Raw genomic sequence first — 14,199 nt, forward strand, 5'->3', positions numbered from 1 at the left:
TTATTACCATTTAGTATTGGAATGAAACTCCATTAGGGGAAAAAAAAAATTATCTGGTTTTCCCATCATTGAGCAATATTTTATCTATTTTTACTGAATATACAAGACTCTAAAATTCTCAATTTAAATACTTACTATTTCAGTGTCATGTCAATTAGAACAGTCCAATGAGCAGTATTTTTATAGCAACCTCTCAAGTGACACTTTGACATTGACTTGTTTTGTCACAGAAGATTCATTTCCTATTTTAGGGGCACCAAACACCTTTGAAAATTTCAGTCTATTGATTCCACCTTCACTTATATTAGTTCTGCAAGAAAATATAGCTGACAAAACCAAAGTGTCTTAATAACACCTTCAATGAACCTCATGTCACCTTAGCATCAGCAAGTCAGTTGGATGCATTCCCAAAAGTGTGAAGTTATTTGGGGCATAGTCTGAGGCAGGCTTTTCAGGTTCCTCCTTTCTAAACTAAAGTTTGTTGTACTCACGTGGAAGGTCAGAGACTGAAATTTCCCAAACCACTATATTATTTTGTAATTCTGCTTTTTGTTTTCTTTCTTTTAGCTACTCTGCAAGGGACCTTTTCTGTCAATTCATAAATGTGTATCACGTGTGTCAACCATAACTGGTTGAAATAACTCCCTTGCAAAAGAAGAGCAATTCAACATGGGCATAGGCAATTCTCCAGTATGAACAGCAATTTGCGTGCTTCGCTATCTTAATTGGAGCAAAGCAGAATAGAGCCATCCCCAGTAAGCAGATGCCTTTGAAAACCATGCTTCTGCTATGTAAAGCTCGACAGTATATCATAAATGTCTTTTGAAACTACCTAAAATCACAAGTTTGAAACTCCAAAATCAAGAAGTTTGGGATTTGTGCTCAGCTTGAGTGTCCCAACAACCCCATGAGAGGGGTACCCCACATTGCACTAGTAGAGGAAACCTAGGAGAAAGCCCCCAGACCTGTCCCCAAAGCCTCTGACCAAGAGCTAGTGCCTCTAAAATCACTGTGGGTCTTTTGGCCGATTTGGGAATCAGGGTCCTTTAGGAGCTCCGAGCGCTTCATGTATTTGAGGCTGCTGCTTCTTCCTCCACTTTGAGGCATATGCTGCTCCTCCCAGGTCCCACACTGAGAGGACTACATGCCAGAAGCATCATGCTTTTTTCCTCTTCTCTGTGTCTTTACTGTGAAGGAGACAACTTAGCCCGTCATGCTTTCCAAAGATGATATAACATTACCTCGGGGAGGCTATGCCCCACATCCTGTTAAGACTCTCTCATACCGCTTCAGTCTGGAGCACACACTTGCTCCTTGCTCCATGGTATATATTGAGCTCCTTCCAGCAGGAGTTTTACAGCAAGCTCACAGTTGCTTTAAATTAGACAGGTTGGCAAGTGGCCGAGGAAAGAAGTGGAGCTTATTTAGCTGAGACAGACAGTTACAAAACGCAACACGAGAGCATCAAGCTTCAAATAAGTTTTCACAAAGTACATTATTTGTCATCACAGTGCTTAAATTTGTTGTAAGGGATTTTAAATCACCAGCAATTACCTGCTGGCTTGAATTTGCAACTCCTACCCAAACGGAGCATGTTGCTTTCCCTGAAAAATCCAATGTCTTCTACTCGAGTGTGAAGGTAAGTTGTAACTGACTTGACTTTCCTATTCTGTCTTCTCTGAAATGCATTTGAAGAAGGGAATGCAATAGAGAGAAAAATGCAGATTTTTGCTGATTCTATTTGATTTGCTTTAATGGGACTTCAGTGAAATCTGCTCTTGTGTCTTGTCTTGTAAGAGGAGAGTAATGAACTTGGACATTTAAGCACATAACGTTCTTATCAGAAAGTTACCAGACAGATTTATTATGTTTTAATCAATTTCTGGCAAAGAAGCTGAGTTTTCAATGTCCACCTTTCACAGGGTTCAGGGTGATTAAATTGGCTTAAATATTTTGAGCTATTTCTCTCCATTTAGCTTTAATCTTACATTCCATCAATCCGAAACAGAGATTACTGTTGTATTTTTTTCGCCTTGTGAATAATTCCAGTATCATTCCAAATCTTCACTTTGACCTTTGTTGCTATGGTTTCGTAGAAACTTGTTTTGAAAAAAAACCCACCCTATAATCTGTAAATATGAAACAAATCATTTTGCTTCAGGATTGTTCAGAGTTAAGCTCCTGCATTTAACTTATTAAACTCTCACAAATATTTCAATGTTTTATTTTGTTGGGGTGTTTCTTCTATTTGGTTGGGTGTTTTTCAAGGTGGTTTAGCACTTTGTGCTTCCACTGCTACCAGCAGTGTGTGTCACATCTATGTGCAGACTGTGAGAATGTGTGTTGTTCAATATACATGAAATGCTGAGTGTAAGTGATTCAGCACAGCCTTGGTCCGGGTAGGTGAGGGTGTAAATGGATTGGCAGTTTCTGGCTCCCTTTTTCCCCCTGCGTCTCTGGCAACCATCATCCAGGCGAGGCTGAGGCACGGCTCAACAACATGCCAGCTGCCCAAAACTCGATACTCACAATGGTGGCTCATTTCTCTAACCCACTCACTTTCAAGGACATGATGAAACTTTTCAGGATGAAGTTCTAGGAAAATATGGGTGTGAACACAGCATTAACAGCCCTTGGAGCTGTGTAAGCTATGGAAATTCACCAACAGCAACCTGCTTCAGAAATCACACAACTGTCGGGTTACATAGCATGCTGCATTTAAAGAGGCATAAAATCCCTTCTTCCTACAGCGCTTGCTCCCTGTTTTTTCTGGCCTGGGACAACTTCAGATGTGCTACTGGAGCAGATTTTCCCTCGTGGGAATGCAGGACTGTCGGTCCCCCTGGTACTGTTTGCCCACGGGCCACGCTCTGCCTAAGAAATGTGTTTAAAAATAGAGAAGCATGGAACAGAGAGGGCAGGGAAAGAGTGTGGAAAAGCAAAACTGGAAGTGGAGGAGCTGCTACGCCTGCTCGCTGCCACAGAGGAAATCCTGCAAACCTGGTTCCTTTTAAAGCTACCCATGGGCTAAGTTTTGTGTGGGTGCGTCATCCACACCGAGCTATGGAAAGGCAGGGCTGGGGACACCTCCACCCAGTGTCACCTGGGAGAGCACTAGGTGGTGTGGGGATTGGGAAGCATAATCCCCTCTCTTAGTGGCTGCCTATTCCTTGTCCTTCCTCCACAATACTCCACCAATCTGACAGGCTGGTCCTACTCTATATTGCTTAATGATACAGGGAACAGGATGGTTTCTGAAATCGAGTATCAGCCACAGGGACTGATTCTGCCTCAGAAGCATTAACAAGGAATGATGCAAACAAAGAATATAGTGTTCATATAATTTCATCCCCTCTGTCATCTCCACACTTCACTGTTGCACTTTTCTAAAGCTCATTCACAGTGGCAAGATGAGAAGGTAGATGGAAGGTGCCATATGAACAGTGTCCTGAGGGCTAGGTTTGAGCTCCTGCAGGATAAGATCATCTGTCCCATGCACTGTGACAGAGCTGATTTATATTCTTAATCCTCTATGATATGTCCATTCACAGGTCTGTCCCATGCAGAGATGAGCCTGATTTCCAGAGTCCTTAAAACAGATGCTACAACAACATTACGCATACCATCACTGTAGGACCATATGACATCCATGTTACCAAAGAGACACATTGCAGATGATAAAATGTATGTTTAAACTGAAAAATATAGAGGCTTTGCAGGCTCATTTTTGTGATCATACCTGGAAAATGAAGGCTACAATTGAGATGATTACAGGCCAGATTTACATTTTAGTTACAGGCGTTGGGCTGCAGTTGTCAGCAAAAGGTATTCTTTTCGCTCACAGTCTCTCTGATGTAAGAGGGGCAGATCAGTCGAGTAGTTTCTCAGTTGGGTTGTTAGAGAAATCAAGATTGCTGTGATTTCCCGATGCTGAAATAAATTGTTCCGGTTCTTCCTAAATTAGGATCCATCCTTCATTTTGGAAAAGCAGTGTGATCTGCTCCTGATTGTCTAGCATCAATCCTCACCTGATATCAGGTGCAGATGGGAAAGCTCAAAGCAATGAAGATGGAACTGCAGAGGACCTGACTCAATCCTCCAAAGACACTTTATGGTTTCACTAAGCCTTGTGGTGTGGGGAGATAAACCCATATGATCAAAGAGTCTACACATTTCTGTGAGGTATATACATTGGGGAGGACAGAACTGTTTAGTACAAAACCGAATCTTATCACAGAGTGTAACACAGACCATTTTAAAGGGGAAGAATAGGCTATGTATAATAGAAAAAAAGATGTTGGCAGTGAGAGATATACAGTTATAAAATAATCAGAGGGACTGAAAAGTCTCACTGGCTGGGATGGCTCACTTAGTCTGGGCCAACCTAGACCAACTCTGTGGGGAGCAATCTTCCCTAGGCTGAGAGATGTGAAAGTCCATATGTTGTGCTGGCTTCAATGTATTGGCTCGCCTTCAATTTATCTATCTACTGGATTTGTCTTCCTCATCTGTGTAGTATTGTGTACCTCAGACCCAAATGGGGTGCAGTCTACAGAAGTGGAGGCCAAATCTCAAACAAGATTTAATGGTGATAGTTGACTGTGTTTGGACACCATCAGGCCACCCATCCTATTTTCAGTTTATGCTCTCCTCTTCCCCTTTGAAGAAACCCCAAACCCAAAATCAGACACCCTGCAACAAACAGGAACATCTGGCGAAAGTCTGAGGTTAGAGCTGGGAAAGGATGTATTGTAATTCATGTGCTCTGTTTTATTTCTCCCAGTTTTTGCCGCATTCTTTCAAGACATTTTTCCACAAGTGGAGAGCTTATTAATAACAGAGGTGGGATTTGAAGTGTGCTTCAAAAATGTGCAATAAAACCAGGGAGTGACATGCTATAAAAACAAGAAGGGATCAAAGGGCAGATATGAAAAGGTGTGTGTCCAGCCTGCTCACCCCACCTCTTTCTTTTGGTCCGATGGGCTTTGTGGCTGGGTCCAGGCCAGCATAGGAATCTCATCACTGCAGCACAGGGGTATCTGATCCATGAGCTGCTGAGAGGGAGCTCCCTTCTTCTTTTCACTCTTTGGAAAAAAGAAGGCTGAACTTTTCCTGGATTTGTCCAGGAAAAATCTCCCTTTTCTTGGAGGGAGAGGCTCCCTGTGCTGGAACATGCGTCTGCTATCCTCACTACAACTCAGGACCAAAAGTCTTTTCCCTTTTCAGCAGTCTATAAAAACTTGATGTTACGCCAGCCTTGCTAGCCCCGCACTGATGTTCCTGCACAGCGCCGGTCTGCTGTGCTTCAATGTACCTGGGGATCGAGCCCACCTCCCCAGCACATCCCAGACTGCTCCTTGCAGTCCTTTTTTACTAACCAGTGGAAGTGGCTCCTTTGGGACACAGCAGAGAAACACCTAGGTTGCGCTTTGCATCCATTGCTTATTCTAGAAGCCATTTCACTAGGGGTTTTTATAGGGCAATTGGCTCCTTTGAGTCTTTATGAGCTCCAGCTCTGCACATATGTGCTCTGAAAGTCATCTTCCGGAGTCTGTACTTTTTTGGTCCCCAAACACAAGAACAGTCTTTGATCACAGCCCTGCATCAGCAGCCTTCCCAGTCCCACACGTATTTACTTGTCTCCAACTTCTCTTTAATCCCTGTACCGTTTTCCTCCTGTAGATTACCAATCTGTTATCCTTCTATAAGAATAGCCCCTCCATTTTCCATTTTCCTGCTGGCAGCCATTCCTCCCCAAAGTGATGGTGGTCAATGGGTCACCCAGTAACCCCTTCTCAAATGATGCAGGAATGTGCTCTCCAGCTTCCTGAGAGCTGTCTTCCCAGTGCCTGGAGGAAGACCAAGGCTGGTTTGGCCTCTCCTCAGTTCCTGTTTGTATTATTCAGAGCAGACATTCCTGCTAGGAAGTGGTGATACATGTCTGCAGATCAACTCTGAGCGCCAGCTTTGAGGTGGGGCAGCGAGAAATTATTCAAGGGAGTGGCAGTGATTTTGAGGGTGGGAAGAGGATGGTCTATGGTCCAGCAAAGCAGTTTGCATAAAGGTCTGGTGTCCGGGCCACAGCTCCCTCCTGCACCCCCAGAGCAAGTAGGTCCTCTCTGCCCAGGGCTGGTCCCCAAGTCTCGGAGGGGCTGTGCTGCACACCCATGTCCATGGGTGTGCAGTGGGTATTTTCTGGTTTCTACAGAGGAGGGGTTGCATTTCCCTGAATTTTAAGCTTTACAGCTGGATTATGCTGCTTTACATTGGAATGGGAACACTGGAGATTGCCTTCAGCTTTTTTCTCCTGCAGGAATACCTAGGGTGGCTCCCTGCATACTGATGGACAATACGCCTCAGTCCTGACTTTGCAGCCTGCTTTGGGCAGAACTGTGATTCAGAATTGCTGTGCATTGAATTTCTCAGGCAGAAATACATGTATTTTGCACTGCATCACACCTGAACAGTGCCTCCTGTGCTACCAGGAGGTGTCCAGCTTGTAGGAGCTGTACTGTTACAGTCTGAGAGCATGGACTGAATCTACCCAGGGTTTCTTTCTCTGACAGATCTGACCAGTTACTGGAAAATTGTGGTTAAACGCACATAATCCTCAAACTCCCCTAGAGAAAATATCCAGGCAGAAAAAGAGGGCATCTTGGTGATAGGAGCCCTTAGAAACCACCCAGCCTCTTGGCTTCTCCCTTTCTGCAGACATACTCTGTCCTTGAGGATCAGGGCTGCTGTCTGAGGGTTTTGGTCGCCAAAGGCTGAAAAAACCCTATCTAACTGGTGTGTGCAAAACATGTTTCTGCAGCCCAGTAGGGCATGTATTAAAACCCTGCAGAGAGATCCAGGCCACACCAAGGTCAAAAAAATCCTCATGGTTGTGGGGGTGTTGTAAGGTGATGCACAGAATAGGTCTGTCATGGGTATAGGTCCACTGATGCCAAAGGTGTATTTGCATTGCTGCATCTGGCAGGATTTAGTGACAGCTTTCCACTCCTGCAGATCATGGCTTGTAGCCAGGAGGGCTGTTTCCATATCTCCTGCACGAGGTGGAAGCCCGTATGAAGTGCTTTGATGTGGTGTGTCTCTTGGCCGTTTCCATCCTTCCTTGGCAATTGGGAAGTTGTGTCACCTCTGTAGGGATATGCCAGGGTTGTGAAACGTCCCTGTTCCCTCAGTTAGTACCATTTTCTTCATCAGAAGGGATGGCTGGGCTGCTTACTGCCACCATTGCTCAGGCTTGAGCAACCTCTGCAGCAACTCTGGCATGAGGTTTGGATTCTTTGACGTTCAGACTTGATGATCCCATAGCAGAAACAGTTTTGCTTGCACAGAAGAGCTGCCAAGACACCCTTACAAGGAAGGCTGTGCTGAGTGCATGCTGCTGGAGATGATCACCACTGCTCCAACGTCCCCAGAAGCTACCCTGAGCAGGTCCAGCAGCAGCCACGCACCTCCCATGCCCGCTGAGCCTCTGTGCTGAGAGGAGAAGAGCTGATCCTCTTGGACCCCATGGGCAGAGGTCGGCAGGACCATGCCCTGGTACTGAATCCCCCCAGGATGGGAGCAGCCGGCCGGACACTTAGCTGTACATGCCTCCTTTCCAGCGTGTCAGCGGAAGCAGATGTTTCTAATTTATCACTAAAAACAAACAACTTAATCCCCCAAATATGCAGCAGTGGGGGGTGAGGAGGGGCCCTTCCATTTAAAGCTGATTTATAAAATGGATAATTAAGGTTAATTTGTTCACAAATGAAGCAAATATATGTCAGACACCATAAACAGCACTTCCTCCTTCTCATTTTCACAAGCCCTCAACATCCAAACCTGAGGCAACAGGGTAAGTTCCTGTTCCACTAGCCAAAAGCAGCTGGCACTGCTTCCTTTCATCAATGACTCTAATATTTATCTATTTAGGCCTTCAGAGCATCATTTGTGTGTAAGAGGCATTGCAGCCCTCTGTTGCGTGAGTGCCAAAGGCAGGCCCGAGCGGCAGCTCCAGCTCACCCCTTCTTGCTTTTGAAGGCATTGTTACACCCTGGCTGCCTGAGGGTGAAGGCTGGAGTGCAAGACAGCATGGTGCATGGAGACTGCTGTGGTCAAACCCCCAGGCAGGACCTGCACCAAGAGCTTTCACAGGAACCATGTTCACTCTGCTTAATGAAATGGCTGAAGGTGCCAATGGGAAGGGACCTGAGTCCAAACCTATTTCAGATAAGACTTAGAAAATTACTGCTTTTACCTGTGCTGTGTCAGTGCTGGAGGCCACAGCTAACCACACAGCAGCTGTGTTTCAGCACATGCACATATAACGAGCCATCCAAACACATTATACATACCCCACTTCTGCTGACACCTACTTCAGACCTCCAGTTCCTACTGCTTACAGCTCATGTTATTGTACATTAAGAAAGCTTTTCTCCAGGCAGCTTGGCATACAGCCACAGCACGTCTGCCATGCACAGGCAGCACTGAAGTTAACAGCAACACAGCAGCTTTAAGATTTTAATAGCTCCTGCAGACATGACATCAATGCGGCTCTGTTCTGCAGAAGGGGGGAATGTGGGAGCTGCCACCTGAAGTCTCTGGGCCCTGGGTGTCTGTGAAAGGCAATGGCAAAAGGCAACCCCTGCCTGCAGCAGGATGGTTGAAATGCCTGGGCATCCACAAAACAGCCACTATTTGGTGTGGGAATGGGTGGGGGTCCTTGTGTCTGTGGACCCCCCCCCCAGGGTTCCAGGCTGGGGATGCCAGGGCTCACTGGGGCTGGTCCGAGATACTGTGGGTCACTGCAACAGGCAACAGGGTGCTCGGAAAGGCAGGGAAAGGGAAGCAGGGTTTCTAGCATGTTGTTACCAGCACACTGGGGGTTTACAGGTTTATTTCCTAAGGGGTAAAACGCAAAGAATACTGAGCTTGATCTGCAAATTGCTGTGCTAAACAGCAATGCCCTGTGATGTAGGAAATGGACAGCTGCCCCCATTTCCTCAACTAGCCCTTTAAAAACAGGATTTAATTAGTTGTCTTTTCCTGGTAGGCACTGGGGTGCTTCTCGTTCCTCATATGCCTGTGCCTCTGCTGCAGAAAGGGATCCAATGGCACAGACTACCACCCCTGGGTCTCTCACACACAAGAATAAGCCCCTGCAAGCCCAGGCACATGGGTGCGTGTACTGCAGCCATGGCACAGAATGCTGCTTCTGGAAGTTTGGAATTTGGGGTTTAATTGCAGCAGCTGAGTGGGTTGTGAGAAAATGCAAAATAGCCTCATATACAGCTTTCTGCTGGGGACACTGAAAAGGTGATAAGGCTGTGAGATGCTGTTGTAGTGACCAGTGCTCCTCTCCTCAGCAGCCTGTTCTGCTGTGAGCAGTATCTCCTGGGGTTGGAGCAGTCAGGAAATCCTTCTCCTCCATCATTTCTATGAAATGGTAGAATTAGGCAATGTGCCAGGATTGCAAGGAACTTCCCATCAAGCCAAAATGTCAGGTAGGCTAAGAGAAAGAGAAGGAGTATAGAACAGAAGAAAACCAGAAGAAAAGCAGGATAAAAGTCAACATGAGCACTAAGAGCAGGAATCAGCTCCAGCTGCTACACTCTCATCCCTCCCATCGCAATATACATAAATCAATCTGGGAAAACAGTGTGTTTGAGAAGAAAACAGAAGACAACTGGAACAGCACTGAGTTTGAATAGAGCTGAAGCAATTCTATTTTGGGGCTAAACAAAAAACCCCACATTTTTCCACTCAATCAGACAAGCCTGTATCACTTAATCAGTTTTAAGCTACGTGCAATGAGAGCACCAGCACCAGTTTCTTCTGCAAAGCTGCAATCTGCTTTTCAGTTTTGAAGCCTTTTCCCAAATGAAGACACCATATGCCATTAAATTAGTTTGTACCTGTGATGGCAGCCCTTTACTTCTTGCAAACTGTGCTGTGCTTCAAGTGGTGATACACACTGCAAGCAGCTTCTTCTCTACCTAGTTAAAGGGGTCTCTCCCCTCATTCTGTACCTGTGAGCAATCGTTAGAGATGATACCCTTTTGTCAGAAAGCCTCGTGCTTGAAGGAATGAAGCTGTTTGCAGCTCATTGCAAGAAAGGCACATTTTTCATTGATGTTTCCAATAGCTTGGTCTGAAACTGCCTCAACTTCACTCCAGACCTGATGAAAAAACTGGTGAACTTGAAGGAGGAAAGCTATTTCAAATTTCCAGATATATCTGAACATGATATTTTGGGACACTGATTTTTGTTTCTGACTGATTTTTCCCACAGTTGTAGAGAAGAAAGGGCCACCGATTTATCTCATGGCGGATTTGATCTGTTGCAATAAGGACCATTTTCTTAAACTGTCAAAAGATTAAACATAATGTTTTACCATCACGTTGAAGGCAGAAAAGCAGCAGATTTTTTATGGGAAAGTGACAGAAGCTACTGACAGCATGCTTTCTGACTCCCAGGGAGTTTGTTTTGCCTTTCTACCTCTGATGAAGTAGCAGTAGTTGAAATAAGGTTTGCTTTTGGCTGAAGAGAGATACACTCCAAAATGGAAGAGGGGGAATGTCCTTGCCATAAAGCACATGCAGGCTTCACTCATGTTGTCTGACCTCTGCAAGGGAAGGCAGTTTATTAAAAACTCCTTTCTGACCCTCAAATGGAAAATTACGCAGCTCCTCAAGTGCAGGTTCAGGACATTTCTATCTGAGCGTGAGATTTGCTTTTGATGGGTTTTAATGGCATGTGTTGTTGATGTTCCTACATTATATAGCTCACTGAAGCATTCAAAAACAAATGTTCAGTCCCCATGGGGCATGATAAAAGGCATAAGGATAAGCTTTGATGTGGATATAAAGCCATAGTAGGTGTCAGGGCCTGAGTCATCTTCCAGTGGCACCCACATGACCAGAAAGGGCATATATATGTTTCTGCACATTTTTGAGCTGGAACTTCATCTGGTGTACATTAATTATACTGCCTTTGCAATCAATGAAGCAGTACTGATTTATATCAGTTCAAAATATGGTTATTCGGATTTCAAGACTGAGAAGTTATACAGACAAGATATTGCACACTACGGGTTTAAAAGGGAGACTTCCTTTTTACATATTAATGACACATTAAAATTAAAATAAATTGCACTTTAAAAAGTCAGAATTCTTCATTTTTAATGTGCAACTTGAAGCATCAACAGGAAATGGCAGCTCCCAAGTTCTTGCCCACTATTCACTAGTCCCTATACCAGCTAAGACTACTTGAACAAGTGCCATTAGCATCTTCTCTTAAGTGAGCTAATGCTGCAGTCCTAATTTGGCTGGCTAGGCAAGTCTGAGCAGTGTACAGGATGAGGGCTGGCTGTATGGGACATCCACATATGGGTTGCAAAGAAGCGTAAGTAGATCACTCCAGGAAACAGAACAAGTCTAGCACAGATCTGTGACCCATGCTGTATTTTCTGTTTTTCTCAGAAGTAATATATCATTTCCTAGCTATGTGCCATTTATATATAAATGTATTGTTGGGAACATGTATAAAACAGTATCTGTCACCAAAACCCAAATGTGAGATCAAAGTGTGGAGGCCATGCATACGAGCCACTTGTTTAAACAGTTTCGTTTTCGTTCTCGTCTTTCATGACAAGACTATCTTGTCTTTCATTCTTCCCAAGCCTCCCTCAGTATGAATTGAATTTCAAAACAGAAATTGATTCCAGATGTTATAAGTATATTTATCTAGGCCTGCAATTTAAACAAGTTAGAGCAATACTCACCTTCATATAGTTTTTGATCATTACAATATGAATTCTCACTGACACCAGTGGAGATCAAGGTTTCCAAACCCACCTTTTATTAATTTGGATTTCACTCCAGATTGTCAGAAGGGCTGTGTTTTAAGGACAATCATTCATCTGATGATCCCTAGCACAGCTGCCTACCACATGTACAGCAGCAGTGTTAACACTTCTTCATTTTCCCCTACTTTCAGCTTTAGCGCTGGAACCCATTACACAGCTGGCATCTCACAAGTGCTGTGCTACTTTGCCCCTTGCCTCAAAAAGTGATTTGTAATAGCAGGGTGACTAGCAATAACTAACAGCTAACTAATAGCAGGAACGCACAGAGAGCTGACAGCAGGTAGGATGCCAGCCCTGAGAGATGACCACTCAGTTTCTTACTTGCACAAGCTGTGTAATCTCTGGCAAATAATGTCATCCTTGTGCCCTAGTTCACATCTGTAAAAGGAGATAGTATTTTTTGGCTTCCATGCCAGACAAGTATAATCAAATGATTGGGTGATCATTTGTGCAATAACCAAAATTTGTAATTACCTGGGATAAGAGATGCAAATTCCCTCTGGATCACAATCATTAAGTCAGCTCCTTGTTCTTGGAGGTAATGAAGGTCAGGTGTGCTCTATGGAATGGAAAACCCTGAATAACAGAGTCATCATGGCATGTACTGCAGAGACAGCTGCCAGCTGATTGGACCTGCTTTGAGCAGATGCTGGATGAGATGAACTCCAAAGGTCTCTTCCAACCCAAATTACTCCTGCAATTCTATTCTAATGCTGCATCTCTGCAAGTACATCTTCTTGGAGCTCTGGAGACCATGGTGCACATCGCCAAAGTAGTGCTGCAGCAGATAGCCTGCCTTCATCGGGAACGGATCAGATGAGTCAGGAAGGACTGAACTGATTCATGGCAGTTCAACGACTCCACCAAAAGTACTTAAGGACTTGTGGCCCCAGGCTGATCCCAGAAACAGTCTAAGTGTCTTTTGGTAGCACTGTGACTCCATGGAGTCAGGCAATGGCATGGTTTACCTCCAGATGAACCATATAAAGCTAGTGAAAGTTTACTACACTGAGAAATACAGTCTCTAGTTCACATTTACCTGCCATGTCATCTGACATTGTCACTGAATCAGTGTTTTAGTCCTTCCAGGCCAGCCTTGACTTGCAATAGCAAAACTGAGCCTTGTGGGTCCCATTCGCTCTGTGTATGTTGCATCAATCATAAACTAAGTGTGGGCTTTGTAAAAGCCTCATGAGCTGACCTTGGAAATAACATCTACTGGGATGTATATCCCTCGGATGCCCAAATTTGTTAAAGCTGTGCATAACATCAGACAATTTCAAAACAAAGTCTGATAAAGGTGGTTTCAATGGACTGCCTCATCAGACAGAGGGACCTGCTTTCTCAGGGTCTCAGAGGTACCCAGAGTGTCATGCTAGCAGAGCAGCACTTCCAGCCTGCAGGCAGCACAGCAAGCTGATCATCTGCATGATGTTTGAAAGATAAATGAGAAACATAAGACTTGAATTTACATATAAGGGTCTACACTTCTATCAGGGGAACTAGAAACAAAAAGAAGAAAAAAGATTATAAATTTTTTATGTGGTAGATCATGACATAGACTTCACCAACAAGTCTCATACATTTCTATTTGTGTTACAGCTCCTGGGGTTCTGGCCAAGCTTCTACTTTCACATTCACAACTGCAATTGTAAGTGTGACCCTTAGCTTGGGAACTGTTTTCATAGCTCCTTCATAAATGTCTGTGAATGCATATTCAATATTCAGTAAAGCAGATGACATTTTCAGACCCCAGCTGCCTCCAGTTGTGAGACACGACTGCACATGGCTGCCATAAAACACAGAGCCCCACGGCTTACAGGGCTTACACAGCTGTGTTGTGGCTGAAATGAGCTGGGGAAGAAACTGTCCGCACATGGGGGCTGCACCGCCTGATGTGTTGTTGCTTCTTCAAGCAAAAGCCAGATCCCTGGGGCAGAAAGTCCTGGGGGCCAATCAGCTGGTGCTCAAATTAGTGGTGCATTTCACATATCCATACTGAAAACAAGGTTTGGTTCTCAGAAGTCAGATATTCTGCTTGTCTCAAAGCGCTTCACAAAGAAGCAGGTAATGATGCACAAGCAACTGTTGAAGTTTATCCTCCTGTAGATACAGAAAGAAATCTGGATGGGATCCTGATATGCCCCACTCATGGGGCTGCTTCCTGAAAACTGGGCAAGAGAGAGCAGTCCTGTGTGCCAAGCCTTGCTCCTGCAAACCAGGTCACAAGGCCTCAGCATCTTAAAACAGTTGTTAAAAGTAAAAAATCCCTGTTATGTTCTAAAAATAGAAAAGTTGAACTGGGAGAGAGAGAGAAAACATGTGCTTGCTGATGGCTTAG

At 44.5% G+C, this 14,199-nt stretch overlaps 1 protein-coding gene across 1 annotated transcript in view; it reads left to right on the forward strand.

The window, feature by feature from the left end:
* The first annotated feature begins 816 nt into the window (after positions 1–816).
* The window catches only part of LOC134172877 (complement C1q tumor necrosis factor-related protein 7), a 118,846-nt gene continuing 105,463 nt past the window's right edge, over positions 817–14,199 (forward strand). The window contains exon 1 of the mRNA XM_062636406.1: positions 817–1,639. The gene's annotated coding sequence lies outside the window, so the exon portion shown is untranslated. The remainder of the gene's footprint in view (positions 1,640–14,199) is intronic.

This window comes from Pezoporus occidentalis, unplaced genomic scaffold (assembly GCF_034315485.1).
Source record: "Pezoporus occidentalis ecotype Australia unplaced genomic scaffold, CSIRO_AGI_Poc_V1 ctg48, whole genome shotgun sequence".
NCBI classification, from domain to species: domain Eukaryota; kingdom Metazoa; phylum Chordata; class Aves; order Psittaciformes; family Psittacidae; genus Pezoporus; species Pezoporus occidentalis.